The sequence below is a fragment of the Ambystoma mexicanum genome, chromosome 3p, assembly GCF_040938575.1.
Source record: "Ambystoma mexicanum isolate Mex_15411 chromosome 3p, UKY_AmexF1_1, whole genome shotgun sequence".
NCBI lineage: Eukaryota > Metazoa > Chordata > Amphibia > Caudata > Ambystomatidae > Ambystoma > Ambystoma mexicanum.
This window is the reverse complement of record NC_090925.1, coordinates 803,471,385-803,487,444: the sequence shown is the minus strand read 5'-3', so window position 1 is coordinate 803,487,444 and position 16,060 is coordinate 803,471,385. Positions and strand designations below refer to the sequence as shown.

General features: G+C 49.8%; 1 protein-coding gene across 1 annotated transcript in view; it reads right to left on the bottom strand.

The window, feature by feature from the left end:
• The window catches only part of LOC138580905 (zinc-binding protein A33-like), a 138,819-nt gene that overhangs the window by 25,877 nt on the left and 96,882 nt on the right, over positions 1-16,060 (bottom strand). The window lies entirely within an intron of this gene.

Here is a 16,060-nt window from a genome sequence, read left to right as displayed (position 1 = left end):
ACCGATGCTTGGCCACCAACAAATATCTATCATACAGCAGTCTATTGCCACATCATACCACTAATCTTCATTCACATGCAACACAGACTCCAACATACAGAAACTGTCTTCAGGTGACTGGTCACCAAATGGTGTTCTACTTAGCATATACCCCTGGAGTCTGGATTCTAAAATTTGCATATGCAACAATCCTGATGAATTGGGTTGCATCAAGGCAGACAAGTGGGTTGCGGTCTGCAGAATTCAAATACTCCAACTAAAAGAAATTGGTGTCCATCGCCCACGCACCATTGTAGTTTTTACATTCCACTTATTTTAGTACTCTAGAAGCAGAGGCCACCTACTCCTTTTTCCTTGCCTTTTTGATGGAACAGCTCTAACAAAACTGCCATACACCGTTCAAACTGCTTCAATGCCGGGACCGGGACTCTGGCAATTTAGTTTTCCCTTAAGTTGACGCATCAAAGTTTCTCCCCAGTTGAGTGCTTTCACTCTGGCACAGCCTTAATATTCACATAATCACATGAAGGACATGAGTGGCTTGCTGTCCACCTGGGACCCTTTTCAGTTGCCTGCATCAAGTTACTCTTGGCAAGGCCCCACATGCAAAAAGTGATCGAGATAGCCCACTTCCCGACTAAACAATTTACACTTTCAGCTTTGAACGTAAATTCACTGGTGCCAAACCATGAAGACCAAATTTCTCCTATAGTTGTGGAATGTACTAGGAGGTCAATCTGGACACTAGTTGCTAAGCCCAACAGAATGCTACATTTGACAAAACTTCTGAAGTTACAAAAGTGGTTAGCTGGCAGGACACCACATGAGGAGAACTGGAAATGCAAAGTGCAAGTCAAAAGCAGAAAACCAATCTGCCTACCCCGCTAGACAATAGGTCAGCAACGTGCTATAATGGATGATGTGCTGATACACACCCACAAACCAGGTTGCTTTTAAACCAGTACCACATTCAGACACCTGCTCAATACTCCAATGTTCATGGCATGGAACATCCCTTATGACCTACAATCCCCCTGCTAGAGTCTGGCCTCATTGCCTTGCTGCAATCATTTCAAGCAGATGCTGCAATTAAAACCATTCGCAAACAAATCTGGAAATGTCTTCCATCACCCTCTACCTCTTAAATGATTAGCAAAGTCTACTTTGACCTTAACTGCCCTGTGAGGTCACCATCCCAGTTGCAAAACCAATTTACACCTTGCCACAGGTTCATTCCACAGAAGGCCAGTGTAGTGTTACTGCAACTCGTAAGGTCTAGTTTTTCTAGAATTACATCCAAGGACTGAAACACCAGATCCCAATATTTGTTCGTCCAGTGCAGCACAATTCCTGCTAAGTGGTCATAGGAAAAAAAAGACAAAGCTGACACTTCCTACCACCTTCCTCATCCAATGCCAGAGCCACTTGTTCTGGTCCCTTCACAGCCTGCTGTGGAGCTTAAGAGTGAATCCTTGGCAAGGCACTGTGTGGCAATGCAACAAACCTTGGCCAGGCTAGACCATATTTTGAAGGAGTTATGCAGCCAAGACACCTCAAGGGAACTCACCCGTTTTCTCACCCATCTTGTCTGTGCTTCCTCCCCCCCCACCCCCCTAATGATCGACCTTGGGGCACGGCCCATTCTTGGGCCACTGAATTTCACATGCCCACTTCTTGGACTGCCATGCTCTTGGCTACAACTCTTGCTCATCTAGCATTGTAAACCCATCTTTTCACAGAGCCTCTCAAGCTTGCATATCCCTAAACCAAACATTTGCCCTTCATGACATAAGTATTGTGGGATTGCAATGAACTGACATAGATGGCATAAAAGTTATGCATTTCCATAAAGATGGTGGCTTGAAATGTGTAGTGTTTCTCCATTATTAGAATGGCTTCTTTAAACTCAACCAGAGCCATTTACAGAATGGGTGTGGCACCTATAGTGTCTCTTAAGAAACTTCCTTCCCTGGTCCCAGGGGAAGAGGGCAAGCTCCACTTGAACTGCAAAAGAGTTTCTGGTGCCATCAATCTGCTGCAAACAGTACTTGATAAGAGTAGAAGAAAATATCTTGTTGCACTTCCTGGAAAATACAACCTTAAGAATGAAGGGGAGCAATATGTGCAACACCGATCACTGTACCCTGATTCTGTCAGTCTAGGGGAATAGGGCACCACCAAGTCAAAAGGGAACAAAACCGATTTGAGGAGTTTCTCACCCTACCTTTTAGCTGGGATGTCCAAGTTGCATGGGCGTTGTTGCTGCCACAGATGCACAGCAGGAATAGATTGAATATTCTACTAGCCTGCACTTTACCAAGCAATGGAACTTGCATTGCTAAGTAGAGGGGGAAACAAAGCATTCTGCACTATAGCTTCCTGGTTGCTAGGTAGTATGGAGTTCCACAAGGACCGCACATTGCAATGACAGGCTCTCCTGTAACTAGGATCACTCAGGTTCATCAGGCGTTCCTACGCTAGTTGCAACAACCTACAGGCCTAGAGCTGCACGCCACTACCAAACTGTAGGTACTCTTATGTGCAGTTCACCCCTCAAGTAATTGATGTCCTGACTGAAGGGAACAGGTGGACAGAAGACCTCACCACTCCAGCACACCCTGCAGCCAGCCTGAATTGATGCAAGGCGGAACTGCCTTCATATCCTGCATGCAGTCTTCTGCAAATTCCAGTGTCTTTTTGCCGGTGCTCAGGAGCCAGTCAGACTGCAGGTGACAGGGTTCATTCAGGTCTGGTTTAGTTTTAGTTACCTTCCACTGTGGGGCTACAAGTAGCAGAAGCAGGTCAGCATACCACCACTGCTGAGGCGAAGACACTGCTATTAGGATAATTTGTACACGGAATGCTTCAGTTTGATAATCACTTTGGACATCAACTGGGCGATTCCAATATTCTACCACCACCATCCCATTTCCTCGGTTACCTCTACATATTTCTATTAGTCGCTGACCTGCCTGTTGCAACTGCTTACCCTGGCAACTGCTGTACAGAAGGTGGTGGTAGGGGGTGATATCCATCAATTCCCACTCCACTGAAATGTGCCAAGCACCCATTTGCTCACCACCAACTGTGCCACCCATGAATACACCAGTCCAAGTCCCCCTTCATAGACCAACCTCGTTAGGTTAAGGACTATTTTCCAGGAACCTCGGCGCCAATAGACTTGGGGATTTTTACCAGGGTATTCTGGAGCACATAGTTTTGGCAGGGCCATCATTTAAAAAAGATGTTGCTCCCGATAGCGATATTGGCAGATCGCCCAGTGCTTTAACTCTTGTGGTCGTGTGAGCAATGGTTCCAGGTTGGCCCACAGAAAATATGCCTTCTATTCCCATCCTAATGCCAAGGTATCCTCACAATCCTCAGCAGGCAGCCTCCTGAAAATCGCCCCCACGTCCCCTTTGAGCGCAGCACCAACTTAAGTTCAGCCCAATGGGTTTCCTGAAGACACTAGCCAGCTATATTGCCCTTGCTCCCAAGTTTGTTGGGTCCCCCAGGTAGAACAGGACCCCAGAAGTAAACAATTATATATGGGCTTCCCCTCCTGTTGAGGATTGAAAACCCCTCAGTATTAGATCTTCTCACTGTCTTCACTAGGGGTTCTATCGCAGGAACTAGTGACAAGAGGGGCCAGCCTGGTCTCCTTTGCAGAGGGAAGATGTGGACTTGCTGCTGTTAACCCTAACCCTAACCCTGGCCAGTGGGCTGGGTTAGAGTAGCTTTACTCACACCATGTATTGTGTGCCAACCACCATTCTCCCCACCCCCTCCCCCCCCATTACTACCCATAGGCATTCCCATCCGAGTCAAAGGCCTTCCCCGAGCCTAGGGCTACAAGTGCATGTGGCACCTGCAATTGTGAGGTGTCCCATCAAGGTTTATTCCAGTGGCTCCCCAGTACAAAGCTGCATCGGTCTGAGTGACAATCAGGCCATCACTGTTCACCAAGACTTCCAGCTAGAATAGGTTTCCCCATTCAGTAGGGCGGTAGGTAAGCTGCACAGTTCACATGTTTATGTAGGATCATCGTTGCTGTCCTCAGGCAGCTCTCCCTTTTGTTAACTCTCAGAACATGGCCTCCACCAGTTCCTTCGCTTTCGCTTCCAAAACTCAATATGGATCACTTTAGGGTGCAGGGTTTTCCCATGGATGCAATTGGTCAATCACTGATTTGCAGTTCTTCCACTGTGGGGTCTGCCTCCATTTCTTGCTGCATATTGCCCAGAATAGTTGGCAGCCCAATCCCATCTTATTGCCCCTTCTGCCCTCTTAGGAGTCCTCCCTGTTCAGCACAGTTCTTGATACAGCCTCCAATTCGATAGGTTTCTCCCACATCCAACAGGTCATGCACCCACCTGTATGCCTCCATTTTTCTAGCCAGGCAAGCAATATTGCCTTGCTGATCCCAGAACACTGTTCTATAGCGATCCACAAATATAAATCCTCCATTGCCCTCAGAACATTCTCAATTGTCCTCAGTTTTGTTCAGGTTCTCAGACTTCAAACTTGTTGGAATGGTCTGTTTTTCCCCTTTCAACCAATTCCATGTTTATCTGAAAATTTGCCTGTACAGTCTCAGCGCTTCCACGATTGCAGGGTTATTGAGAAAGTAGGCATTTAGCCTTCATCTTGCTTTCCGTGCCTATAATCTTCATGCATAGGGGCCCATTGCCTCACCAAATATTCTGCATTTTCAACCCTTACCATTAACGCCCATGGGAAGAAACAGGTTACTCTTACCTGGTAAGGTTCTTTCGATGGGATGGTCCGACGACGCATTCCATATCTATGACAGTAATCACCACAGCTGTGCTGCTTCGGAAAATCTTTGGAGTCTGTAGCGATACGCCGCCCTCGAGGACCTCCTCCGATGGCCGACATCACTGGATGTTATAAGTAGGACGCACGACGCCCGTAGCCTCAGTTGTAGTTTTTCCCAGAACGTGTGGCCCCAGTCTTCTGCCAGTCTGACCACACAGCGCCTTGGAGACGCAAGTTGCATTCGCATAAGAAATTCTGTAGCGGGGAAGGCAGGGAGGGAGCGATACGGAATAAGTCGTCGGACCATCCCATCGAAAGAACGTTACCAGATAAGAGTAACTTGTTCGAGGCGATTGGGTCCTCCGACGTATTCCATATGTAGGACAGACTCCCAAAGCAGCACCAATGCAAGGAGGTGGGAAAAGAATTTAGAATACTGAAATTTGGAATGCCCAATCAAATTGAGGAGTAAAGTACTGCCTTGCCAAAGGACAGATCCTGCCCATGGATAGCAGTGACATAAGTATGGACCAAAGCCCAGGTGGCTGCATCACAGATGTTACGAATAGAACACCCCTCTTTAGGGCAGTAGAGGCAGCCATACCCCTGGTAGATTGGGCCCGCAAGCAGACCGGCGGTTCCTTACCCGCCAAGTGGTAACATTCAAAAAATTGCCAGAATAATCCAGCGAGACAAAGTCTGCTTACAGCTTGTCCCAAACGCCTTACAGCGTAACCAATAAAGAGTTGATCGTCCACTCTGACCCGGGACATACGTGAAATATAAAAGCTTAAAGCTCTCTAGGATCCAGCCTATGGAGCCTCTTCCTTACCAGGATGCGGAGGAGGATAAAATGGCGGAAGAATAACGTTCTGGCCTAAATGAAATTCCGACACCACCTTCGGAAGAAAGGAAGGACGAACTCTAAGGACAACCCTGTCCTTATGAAACACAGTGAAGGGTGGCTTAACTGACAGTGACCGCAACCAAAAATACAGTTTTAAGAGTCAGTCTCAAAGGGCAAGAATGCAAAGACTCAGAGCACCCGACAGAAACTTGTGGACAAGGTTCAAATCCCAACAGGGCACTTGGAAAGGTGACGGAGGGAACACATTAGTGAGCCCTTTTAGAAACAGAAATTAAAGGGATTTTAAAATAACACTCTTCAGACGAGCGGTTAAATATGGACAGTGCCGCCAGGTAACCTTTAACGGTAACCACTTGCAAGCCCCTGTGGGCTAAAGAAAGCAAAAAAAGACAGAACCACGGGAATGTCACATGAAAACGGATCCACATTCTTAACCCTGCACCAGTCGCAGAACTTACTCCAACGGCAATGGTACAGGGACTTTGTTGCGGGCCTTCTGGCCGAAAGCAACACCTCCATCACGTCTTCAGGGAGGTCCCAATCCTTATACCTCAACCTTTTAGAAACCAAGTGTGAAGGTTGACGGATCTGACCTCTGGATGGAGAACCTGACCCCCCCCCCCCTCCCGTGAGAGCAGATCGTCTCAGTAGGGAAGACGACGTGGAGGGCAGATGGACAAGTCGAGAAGGTCTGGGTACCACGTCCTCCGGGCCCATGCCGGAGCAATGAGGATCATCTGGGAACCGAACCTCAGCAGCACTTGCGGGATGACGGGGATTGCAGGAAATGTGTACAGCAGTGGGAATGACCACTCCACCATGAACGTGTCTAAGGTTCCTCTTGGAGGAAATTCCAGCGAGCAGAACCTTTCGCACTTCCGTTTGACACTGGAGGCGAAGAGATCCACTTGAGGGGTCCCCCCAAGGGCGAAGATCTCCAGGAGAATCTCCTGAGCCAACTCCCACTCGTGAGAGATCGTGCTCTGCCTGCTCAGAGCGTCCGTCGTCTTGTTGGTCTCCGGCCAGAGGAACTGCAGAGATCGAAACTTCCTGCAGGATTGCCTAGAACCAGAGCTGCATTGCCTCCCTGCACAGAGGAAGTGACCCTGCCCCCCCCCACCCCTTTTTGTTGAGGTAGTGCATGGCCACAGTGTTGTCCGTCAGGATCAGGACATTCTTTCCTTGCACAGTCGGCAGAAAAGCCTTCAGGGCAAGCCCGACGGTCCTCCGCTCCAACAGATTCATGGAGTCTGGACTCGGAGACCAATGACCACTGACTCAACCCGTTAGCATGAGCTCCCCATCCCGTGAGGGATGCGTCTATCACGATTGTCACCTCCGGCCAGGGTAGCCAAAATGGAACCCCCTACATCAGATTGCCTTCAACGGCCCACCACAGAAGGGCCTGGGCGATCGAGGGCGGCACCTGAACGGGGTCCGACATCCTGCCGGAGGACAGACCACTGGAGCTTGAGTGCCCATTGCAAAGATCTCATCCACAACCTGGCCTCTGGCACCAGAAGAATGCAGGATGCCATGAGGCCTAGCAATCTCAAGAACTTGAACGCAGGGAGACTCTGGGCATGTTGAAACTTTAGCACCATCTGCTGAATGTGATGAGCCCTCACCTGGGGAGGACACACTACCCCAGGGACATGTCGAGCACTGCTCCGATGTACTGGAGCCTCTGAGTTGGCGTCAAGTGGGACTTCAAGTTGAGGGAGAAGCCCAGCTTGTGGAGGGAGTGGCAGTTGACGGACAGATGATCCAGGACTTGCTCAGGAGAGCACGCCCTGATCACCAATCGTCCAGGTAGGGGTAGATGCGAATCCCTTTCCAAATGTTTCGAAACTGAAAGTACGAGTCGCCAACCGCGAACCTCAGGTACTTGTGCTTTGGATGGATCGGTATATGAAAATAAGAGTCCTTGAGATCAAGAGACACCAACCAGTCCTGAAGTTGAAGGGCTTGGAGGACTTGAGAAAGAGTAACCATCTTGAACTTGTCCTTCCTGAGGAGTTTGTTCAAACTGCGCAAGTCCATGATGGATCTCAATCCCAGTCTTTCTTTGAAATCAAAGAATAAGGGGAATACCATCTCTTGTTAGTCTCCACTACAGGCACCAGTTCTATGGCGCCTTTCTCCAGCAGGGCTTGAAAATCCTGCACAAGGAGCGGATCCAGACTCTTCAATGAGAGATTCCCCTGGTGGATTGTCGTGAGGCCTCTGCCCAAAGGGAAGACAGTAGCCGTGGGCTATGATCTCCAGAACCCACACATCTGAAGTAATGGCACGCCATCGACAAGATGCTGCGCCAGCCTTCCCCCACTGGAGAACCATGGGACATGGCCTCATGACTGAGCTGAAGCAGCTGCGGCGTTGCCCGAGGGTAACGAGACAACTGCCCAAGCGGCTTTGGCACCTCGAGTACCTTGCTTTCCACCTCTAGCACTCCTACGGTGGTCCCTTTGACTGGCAGCTCCTCTCGCTTTACCAAAGGAGTAATAACGAATGGAACTTCCCCCTCCATTGCTGTCCCCTAGGACAAAAAGGCAGAGGTTGGCGAACTGCAGCCCCCAACGACTTCGCCGCAGCTTTGGAGGTCTGCAACCTCAAGGCTCATCAGCCTTGCTGCCAAAAAGATGGACACCATCAAAGGGCATGTTGAGGAGCTGAGCTTGCACATCAGGAGCAAACCCTGACCTGCATATTATGGTGCTTGCCGCCATGTGCCGGCTGACGCAATCTGTCATGTCCAAACCGACTGAACAGCCTCACATGGCATCCTTGCCATCCTGGACCATAGCAAGAAAACCATCCCGTCGTCCCCTTCGGGACTATGTTCAGCCGCTAAGGAAAAACAGTTCCAGGGTAGGCGTGAAACGTGACAAGGCACATAGGGTGCTGGCAGCCTGAAGAGCCATACCCCCTGAAGAAAACACTTCGCCCAGCCATCAAAACGCTTGTCCTCCCTATCAGGAGGGATGGTAGGATACGACACCTGCTTTGCTGGGGCCGTAGCCGCCTGCACCACCAAACTCTCCGGAGTGGGGTGCGTGGTCAAGTAGCAGGGGTCACTACTGGCTGGGTGGTATTTTCGTGGCAAAGACTTGCCCACTGCCGGGAGACTCTCCGGAGCACTCCAAGATGCTGCCACCCTTCTTTGCAGAGCCATATGGAATGGCAGTACTGGGTCAGTGGGTGGACCTTGGTCAAGGATATCCGTCAGGTCATCTTGCACATAATCAACTGGGGCGCCGACCACCAGAAGTAGTCCGTGACCCTCAACATAAGGCGCCGGTAGGTGCCAGGCTCAGACCTACAGAACTCCACCTCCTGAGAGGTGTCCAGTCCACTGGCATCATGCAGTGACTGACGCAGGTCCTCAATCAGGCTATGGCCAGAAAGAATCTCATCTGGTACCGTGTCCAGAACCAACCCATCTTCAGAACCCTCTTCCACCTCGGAAATATACTCCGTAGGCTGGAAAGTGGGTATTGAAGAAGGGAGAAGGACATGTTTTTCCTTGGCCAGCGCCTTTCTAGGGGGTTCCCCTGTGCCACGGGGTACCTCCAACACCACAGCCTCGAAAGGCACTGAATGAAATGGCGTTGACATCGAGCGCAGTGCCGACAGATCGACACAGGCCTTGAGGGCGGAGCCCCGAGCGTGTCCTGCGACAGCCTGGGCGCCGATTACTTCCTCGAAGGCGGAGCCTCGACAGAGTCGGTCGACAACCTCAGCGTCTTCTTCGAAGACGTCACAGGTGCACATGGGCTCGAGTGCGTCAAGGACCGGGACCTGGAACGGGCATGACTAGAACGATTCCCCTTGTCCGAGCGGGACCTCCTCGTACCGACCACCCAAGCCCGAAGGTGTAAGCGATGTCTCTAGTATGGTCACAGCCGACCCCTCGGAGGCGCGGACGGACCGGAGCCCTGCAATTCAAGAATCGCCAACATTTTCTTCCCGAAGGAAGCCCATTCCTCCGGAGAGGAACGCTTGGTGGGATAAGAAACCCGCTGACGGGCGGTGTCCTCGGATGAGGAAGGCGACCAACAGCGCTTCCGGGAGTGCCTTGAAGAGGCAGAGGAGTGGCGGGACCCACTCTGGGACCGAGACCCCCTAGACTTAAGACTACGATGCAGAGTCTCCCCTCAAATAGTCAAAAGCCCAGTGGACCTCCCCTTCTGGGGCTTGGACACCTTACTGACCGACGGCTTCTTACGTTCCCACAAGGCCTTGGACGTAAACGACTGGCAGTCGACACAATCATCCGTGTTGTGGGCCTCCCGAGGCACCAAAGGCAGGCGTTGTGCGAGTCGGTCACCGACATCTTGGACCCACAGTTCCCACACTTCTTGAAGCCCGGACGTGGGGTGGAAGAAGACATCCCGATAATACTTTACAAACGAACAGGTTGGAAGAACCGAAAGAACAGAAACGCCAAAGAGTCGAGGCGCGCCGAGATCTCTGAAGCGAACACGTTCGCAGAAAAAAACAGAACTGAGACTACGGGCGTTGTGTGTCCTACTTATAACATCCAGTGACGTCGGCTATCGGAGGTCCTCGAGAGCGGTGCATCGACGCAGAAAGATTTTCCGAAGCAGCACAGCTGTGGTGATTACTGTCATAGATATGGAATACTTCGGAGGACCCAATCCCCTCGAAATTAAATTTACGTTCTGAAAATGTGTGCTTTGCAACAAAAGGAGAAACCTTGTTCCTGCGGATTGAAGTCCCTCCAATCGTCACAGCCCCGCTGCCTCCATGAACAGGATGAGTCACACGAGGAGGCAGGGCTTATCCCAGACAAATGGATGTACCATTTTGTATTTGTATTTATTAATTTATAAAGTGCTTTACACCAAAGCGCTGTATAAGTGAACAACTTAATACATAAAACATAAACGTAAACAATATAACAGTAGAAGCGGAGTTACAATATGAATCAGTCAATAAAACAGCAAGAAGAGCAATTAACTGAAGGTAGATGGGGAGAATTTTGAAGTAGGACTAGGTGGGGTGGGGACAGGTGAGGGGTAGGAGGAGGGAAGGGAGAGAGTGGGGAGGTGGGGGAGGGGAGGGAAATGGTAAAGGGGAAAGGGAGGGATGGGATTTTCATTGAAATCTCCCGCACCACCATCAGGTCTGCTCCAAATTTTGTCAGAAGGGTTGCAACAGTATTCAGAGTGTCCACCTGGGGGATTGGTGGTGTATATATACACTGTTATGGATGCCCCACAGAGCTTCAATGATCATGACACATCTCCCATCACTTTGACTAATAAAGGGGGGGGGGAGAGATATAATCATAATGGCAATTCCCCTCAATCCCATCAAGTACCTTGTGTGTTCTACCACATAATATTGAGCACTTTCCAGGAGGCACATGTTCCCATCAAGTGAATCTCTTGAGTTTGTTTAGGAAGGTCATCAGCAAGCCCTTTTTAAAAGGTTAGTCAATTGACATGCCAGGTCAAGCACTTTCGGGAGTTCCAAATCACCCTCTGAGCCTCATCTGGGTGACATGCAATACTTCTCTCCGCCCTCACGCATTCCTCCTCCCTCGCAAGAACAGCTGGAGACCCACAAAGGTGCTGCAGGTCTACAAGCTAGTTCCTGTACAAAAATTCTTTTGTATTCCCATACCTGGCTTCTAGATTACTCATAGTATAGCACAAGTATTCTTTCTTCAGTTTACCCAGTCCAATTAATCCGTGCTTTGCTCCTCAGGCCCATGTTGGATTATTTGGGTCTCATCTGTGGGCTTGTGCGTCGATCCAGTCCCATGCTTCAGCTGGGTGAAGAGGATGAAAATAAAATATAATAGGGTGGCCAGAAAAAGCATGGCATACAAGTTCCTGGTCTCAGCCTTTTCACTTTCTCACGATTGCCTTCCTGAAGTCAGGGTAGATTGCACTTTGCTCCATCCATCTGCAATTCTGGTCTCCTGGCAGCTTGTAGGATCAGATCTCGGTCCCTGTAATTCATCAACTTGGCTGGAATAGGTTGTGGTGGGTTACTTTTGACATCCCCCGGCTCAAGACCCTGTGTGACCTTTCCACCAAGAAGATTGTCCTGGGGGCCCACCCATTCTTTAAACCATCCTTTGGAGGTACAACTCCACTGACTGAATCAGACTTCAGGTACAGCCGGGGACCAGCCTTCAGCATCCTTCACTTTTTATACACCGTTCTTGTTTTGTTCAGTAGGTCCCGAACGTCCTTCCTCATAGGGCCCACTGAGTCCTCAACCTCCGAGAGGCTTGTTTCTCCTACTCTTGTCAAGGCGTTCTAATGTCCTCTCAAGACTACGACCTCCAAGTCAATCTTCAGTTTGGGTAGTTTTAACTTATTAGATCGCTTTCACACTCTCCTGCATGGATGTCTTGGCAGCACCTCCTCCCACTAAGTCTATCCACCCCTCTCCAGTGACTGCCATGCCCCAGGTGTGGGCATGGTGTACGGATCCATCTCGACCAAAAAACTAAGGCTAGCCTGCAGTCAATGTCCCTGCATGTCTCCAGCTAGGTGGCATCTCCCAGTCTGCCAGGCTAAATGTGTCCTTTTGCTATGCAACTCAGCAAGTAACGGGTCCAGGTTTGTTGCGTCCATTTCCCCGCCCTTCGAATATTACTTGGGGTCCCCCTGCTAGATTTCCCCTGCAAGTTCCCTCCACGCAGGACACCTTCAGACCGAGAGGACAGGTGGGGGCAGTCAACTGCTCGCCCATGGGCCCCTCCAGGCACCAATTACACCCTGACTCAACCATCTCTCACTGCCAAAGCCCACCATGTGCAGCAACACCTGAAAGTCATCCTTCCCTATGGGAGCCCTGCAGTCTCCGAGCACCTCAGTGCGCAGCCAGTCAGCCTCACATCTATCTCAGCAATAGCTAGTATTAGTTGGGAAGGCCGAGCGCTGCCATTGGCTGGGCTGCAGCCTTGCTCCACACCATGGAGGCAGTCACGACACAAGAACACTCCCTGGTCACCATCTTGGATGGAAGCTGGCAATCTTCGGAAGTCCTGCTCATTCAATGCTGCTTCTCGGCCCTCCGCTCGCAAGTCTCGGGCATTCCCAGTTTCCTTCATGCAGACCCAGAGGCATTTCAATTGTTTCAGGTTGTTTGGGGCTTCCTCTGTAGGAGCGGAGCAAGCCCTCTGCGTTACTATGTCGCTGCGGAACAGCACCCACTAACAAAACCTTTGGTCCGAGTCCAGCATCAAGGATCTCAAACAGCACCCTTAATTGGCAAGGACATAGAGTCCTGAACACAGCAGTTTTTACAGTGATGTATAAATAGGTTTCCTGACGGTCTATAGTGCAAAGCCAGTCCCTCTCCTTCCACCCCACAAACACACCCATTTCCTTCAGATCTACAGTAGTGTGAACATTTTGGATTTGTCCCTCAGCAGAAACGTCAACTCTAAAAAGATTTGGAATCATGCATAGACCTGCTTTGTTCAGAATTGTTAGAGTGGTCCCCTTCCCCCGCAACTATAACAATGCAACCATTTCTGGATATCTGTAAAGGTTTGATGGCAGTTGTAAGTCAAGGGAGGGGCTGAGGGGGTATGTATGAGGGTGAAAGATAGGTAATGCCAGAAACCCGAATTTAGTGCCTCAACTGGGGCAGGGGATGACTGAAGAACTCCACCCCCCCCCTCCAAGCAAACATCAAATCAGGGGCGTTGAAAGCAACTTGGTTTGCCTCGATTGCATTCTGAAATGAGTGGCTAGAGGAGTCATGCTCAGCTCTCCTGTGAGTGTTGGAGGAGAAAGTGAAGGTCTGCAAGACAGATTTAAGTTAAAGCGAAGACTAGACACTAGCCCCTCAGGATTCCTACTTTGTCTAGTACCAGGAACATCCTTGACTGATTTGACATACCCAGCAACTGCTCCAAGCATGTCACTACTTGTGGAGTCTCTGCCAGGCCAGCCAAATGCTGCACTTCATAAGGGCCTGCCGAGAAATCAAATTGTCCAGAACCAAATGTTGCAGGCAACCAAAATAGAATCCGAGGTGGTCTACCTTAGTGTAGGGAGCCATCATAAGTCACTTCAACAGTCAAGGTTTTTCTATGCCCCCGAGACAAAAGGGGATTGTGTGAGGATGGAGGCATGTTTGGGGGCTTGCCCTGGCCCAGAGCCGCCACCACTGCCAAATGCAGAAGCTGGAAGCCAAATACAGCCTCTCAAGGACTAGTTTAACTTGGATGCCTGGTTGTACTAGGAGCAGATGTTTGTTGGCCTTTCAGAAAATGTGGCTTACCCAAGTTTCTCCTTTAACTGGCAGCAGTTCCATCAAGCACCCAGTTTCTTCAGACCTCGGAACACAGAATTCTATATTCTTTCATAGAAATTGAGACAATGAGCCGAAGACATTTTCCATCAGTTAGTGCCAGGTCTGAATCATTTACTTTTAGAAAGGAGGGTGTTCAACTGGTGTGTGGGCAACAGTCTTGTAGGATACTAGGGGAGGGGTTCCATGTGAAAGTACCTCTTAAACTCTGAAAAAAAATACATTTTTCTTTTAATCGTAAAACCAGCATTGCAAAGGTGCTCTTCCCCCCCACCACTCGAGAGAAGTTTTATTTATTTATTTTTTTTTTAATAGGGGATTTAAGCATGAAACCCCCATTGTTCATCCCTGCCTCCCCACCACGATTAAATTGGGTGTTTTGCCCCCCCGAACTCCCACCTCTTTCCCTGCCCATACCCTGTCACCCCAAGATTCCCCCAAAGGAAAACAGCCAGACACCAACACACATGTGTACACTCACTTACCCGTTCCTCGTCCTACATTTGCAGGTCCCGCTGAGCCGGTCAACCCCTGCATGCACTCTTGTGCAGCAGGGCTGTTGACAGTTCGATTTAGAAAGACTACACTGTCAAACAGCGGTCTTTCTAAAGATCTTTTAACAAAAAATCAATTTAGAAAGGTTCACCTGGAACGAGGGGAGTAGGTGGGCTTTGAAGTGGCGACAGCAGGTGGAGCCCAGAGCATCTTGAAGTACCGCCATGGCAAACTGAAATCTCATGGGCCTTACTCAAAGGTGTGAAAAAAGTTTATCCTGACCTCACAGGGCTTCAAGCCCAAGTGGCACAAATAAGGCCTGAAGCAAGAGAATGCATGCTGCTGCAAAAGGTCTGCAAGACAAGGTAGGATTAAGGAGCCTAAACAGACCTCTGAAGATTAAGACTATACCACTCTGGGACCATGGCGGTCTAGTATGGGGACCCTAAAAAGACGAGAGTAAATCTTGCCACCAAAAAGCAGGAAGCTTGTCTGAAGGAATTGAATGTCTATGCCCCCACACAACCCCTATTGCTCTTTGAGGGCTCTAGTGCCCACTGACTGGCCCCGTGTGTGCTTGGAAGCCACTCCCCTCCTTCACATCCTACCTTGTTTAGCATTTGTGGTACACCTGCGTCCCTCACACTGGCATTGTGCACTTGCTTCCACTTACTGGTAGACCATTACTGTGGTGGTGTCCAGCCTAAGATGCATCAGTATTGCAACCCAGTGGCTCAGGCAAGTCCTCTGGTGCCAAGCTGTGAGTGATCATGAAAACAGCCCTTGAAAGAGCAGCAGATCATGAGATGTGCACAACTCCCCTGGGAAGGTCATTGTTGAAACACCTTCCCCATGTTCAGGCCAGGTTTCAGGCCCCCACCCCATACACGAGTCTTAGGTTTACATTATGCAATAGGAGGGATTCTTGGACCACTCTTGGGACCAAGTGCCAAGCAGGGGATGCAATGCAAGGAACTGTTTATCTCCTCCCACCTCCACAGCTGCCAGAGTGAAGGGGGTGCAAGCAGGTTAAGTCACAGGCACAGCCTGCACGCTGAGGCACTAAGCAGTAAGCATGCAAGTACACAGCAGAAAGGATTCACCACAAGACCACACTTTAAACCTTTCAATAGGGTTGGACGACCCAGCTCATCAAGGAAAACATTAGCACTAAAAAGTATTGCTGTGCCAAGAAGATGCCGCTCAGGCCGTGGAGAGAAAGGACTGGCGGTTGGATGAGGGCAACCAGGAGCATGCATTGTAGGCCATTGTATGTGCACCACATGGTTTATTTCCAATAATTATTTGCTGCTGCATACCCGTCACAAATAGTCCTTTGGGAGGGGGTATGGTGGGGGTCACATAAGTAGGAAAGGGGACAGGATGCAGAGTAGACATGTACCAACGGCCTAGGTGAACTGGATTCATTCAGGCAGCTGTAACGATGATACCCCACTTCTTCGCACCCTCCCACTCTGGCCAATCAAATGGAATCAAATAGACATTGGGTCGCCCTACACTAACTTCAATATGTTCGCCAGCTCCATCAGAACATGGCATGGATGGCCCTGGTACATTTACGCCTTCCCTTACCATTGTCCTACAGTGAGG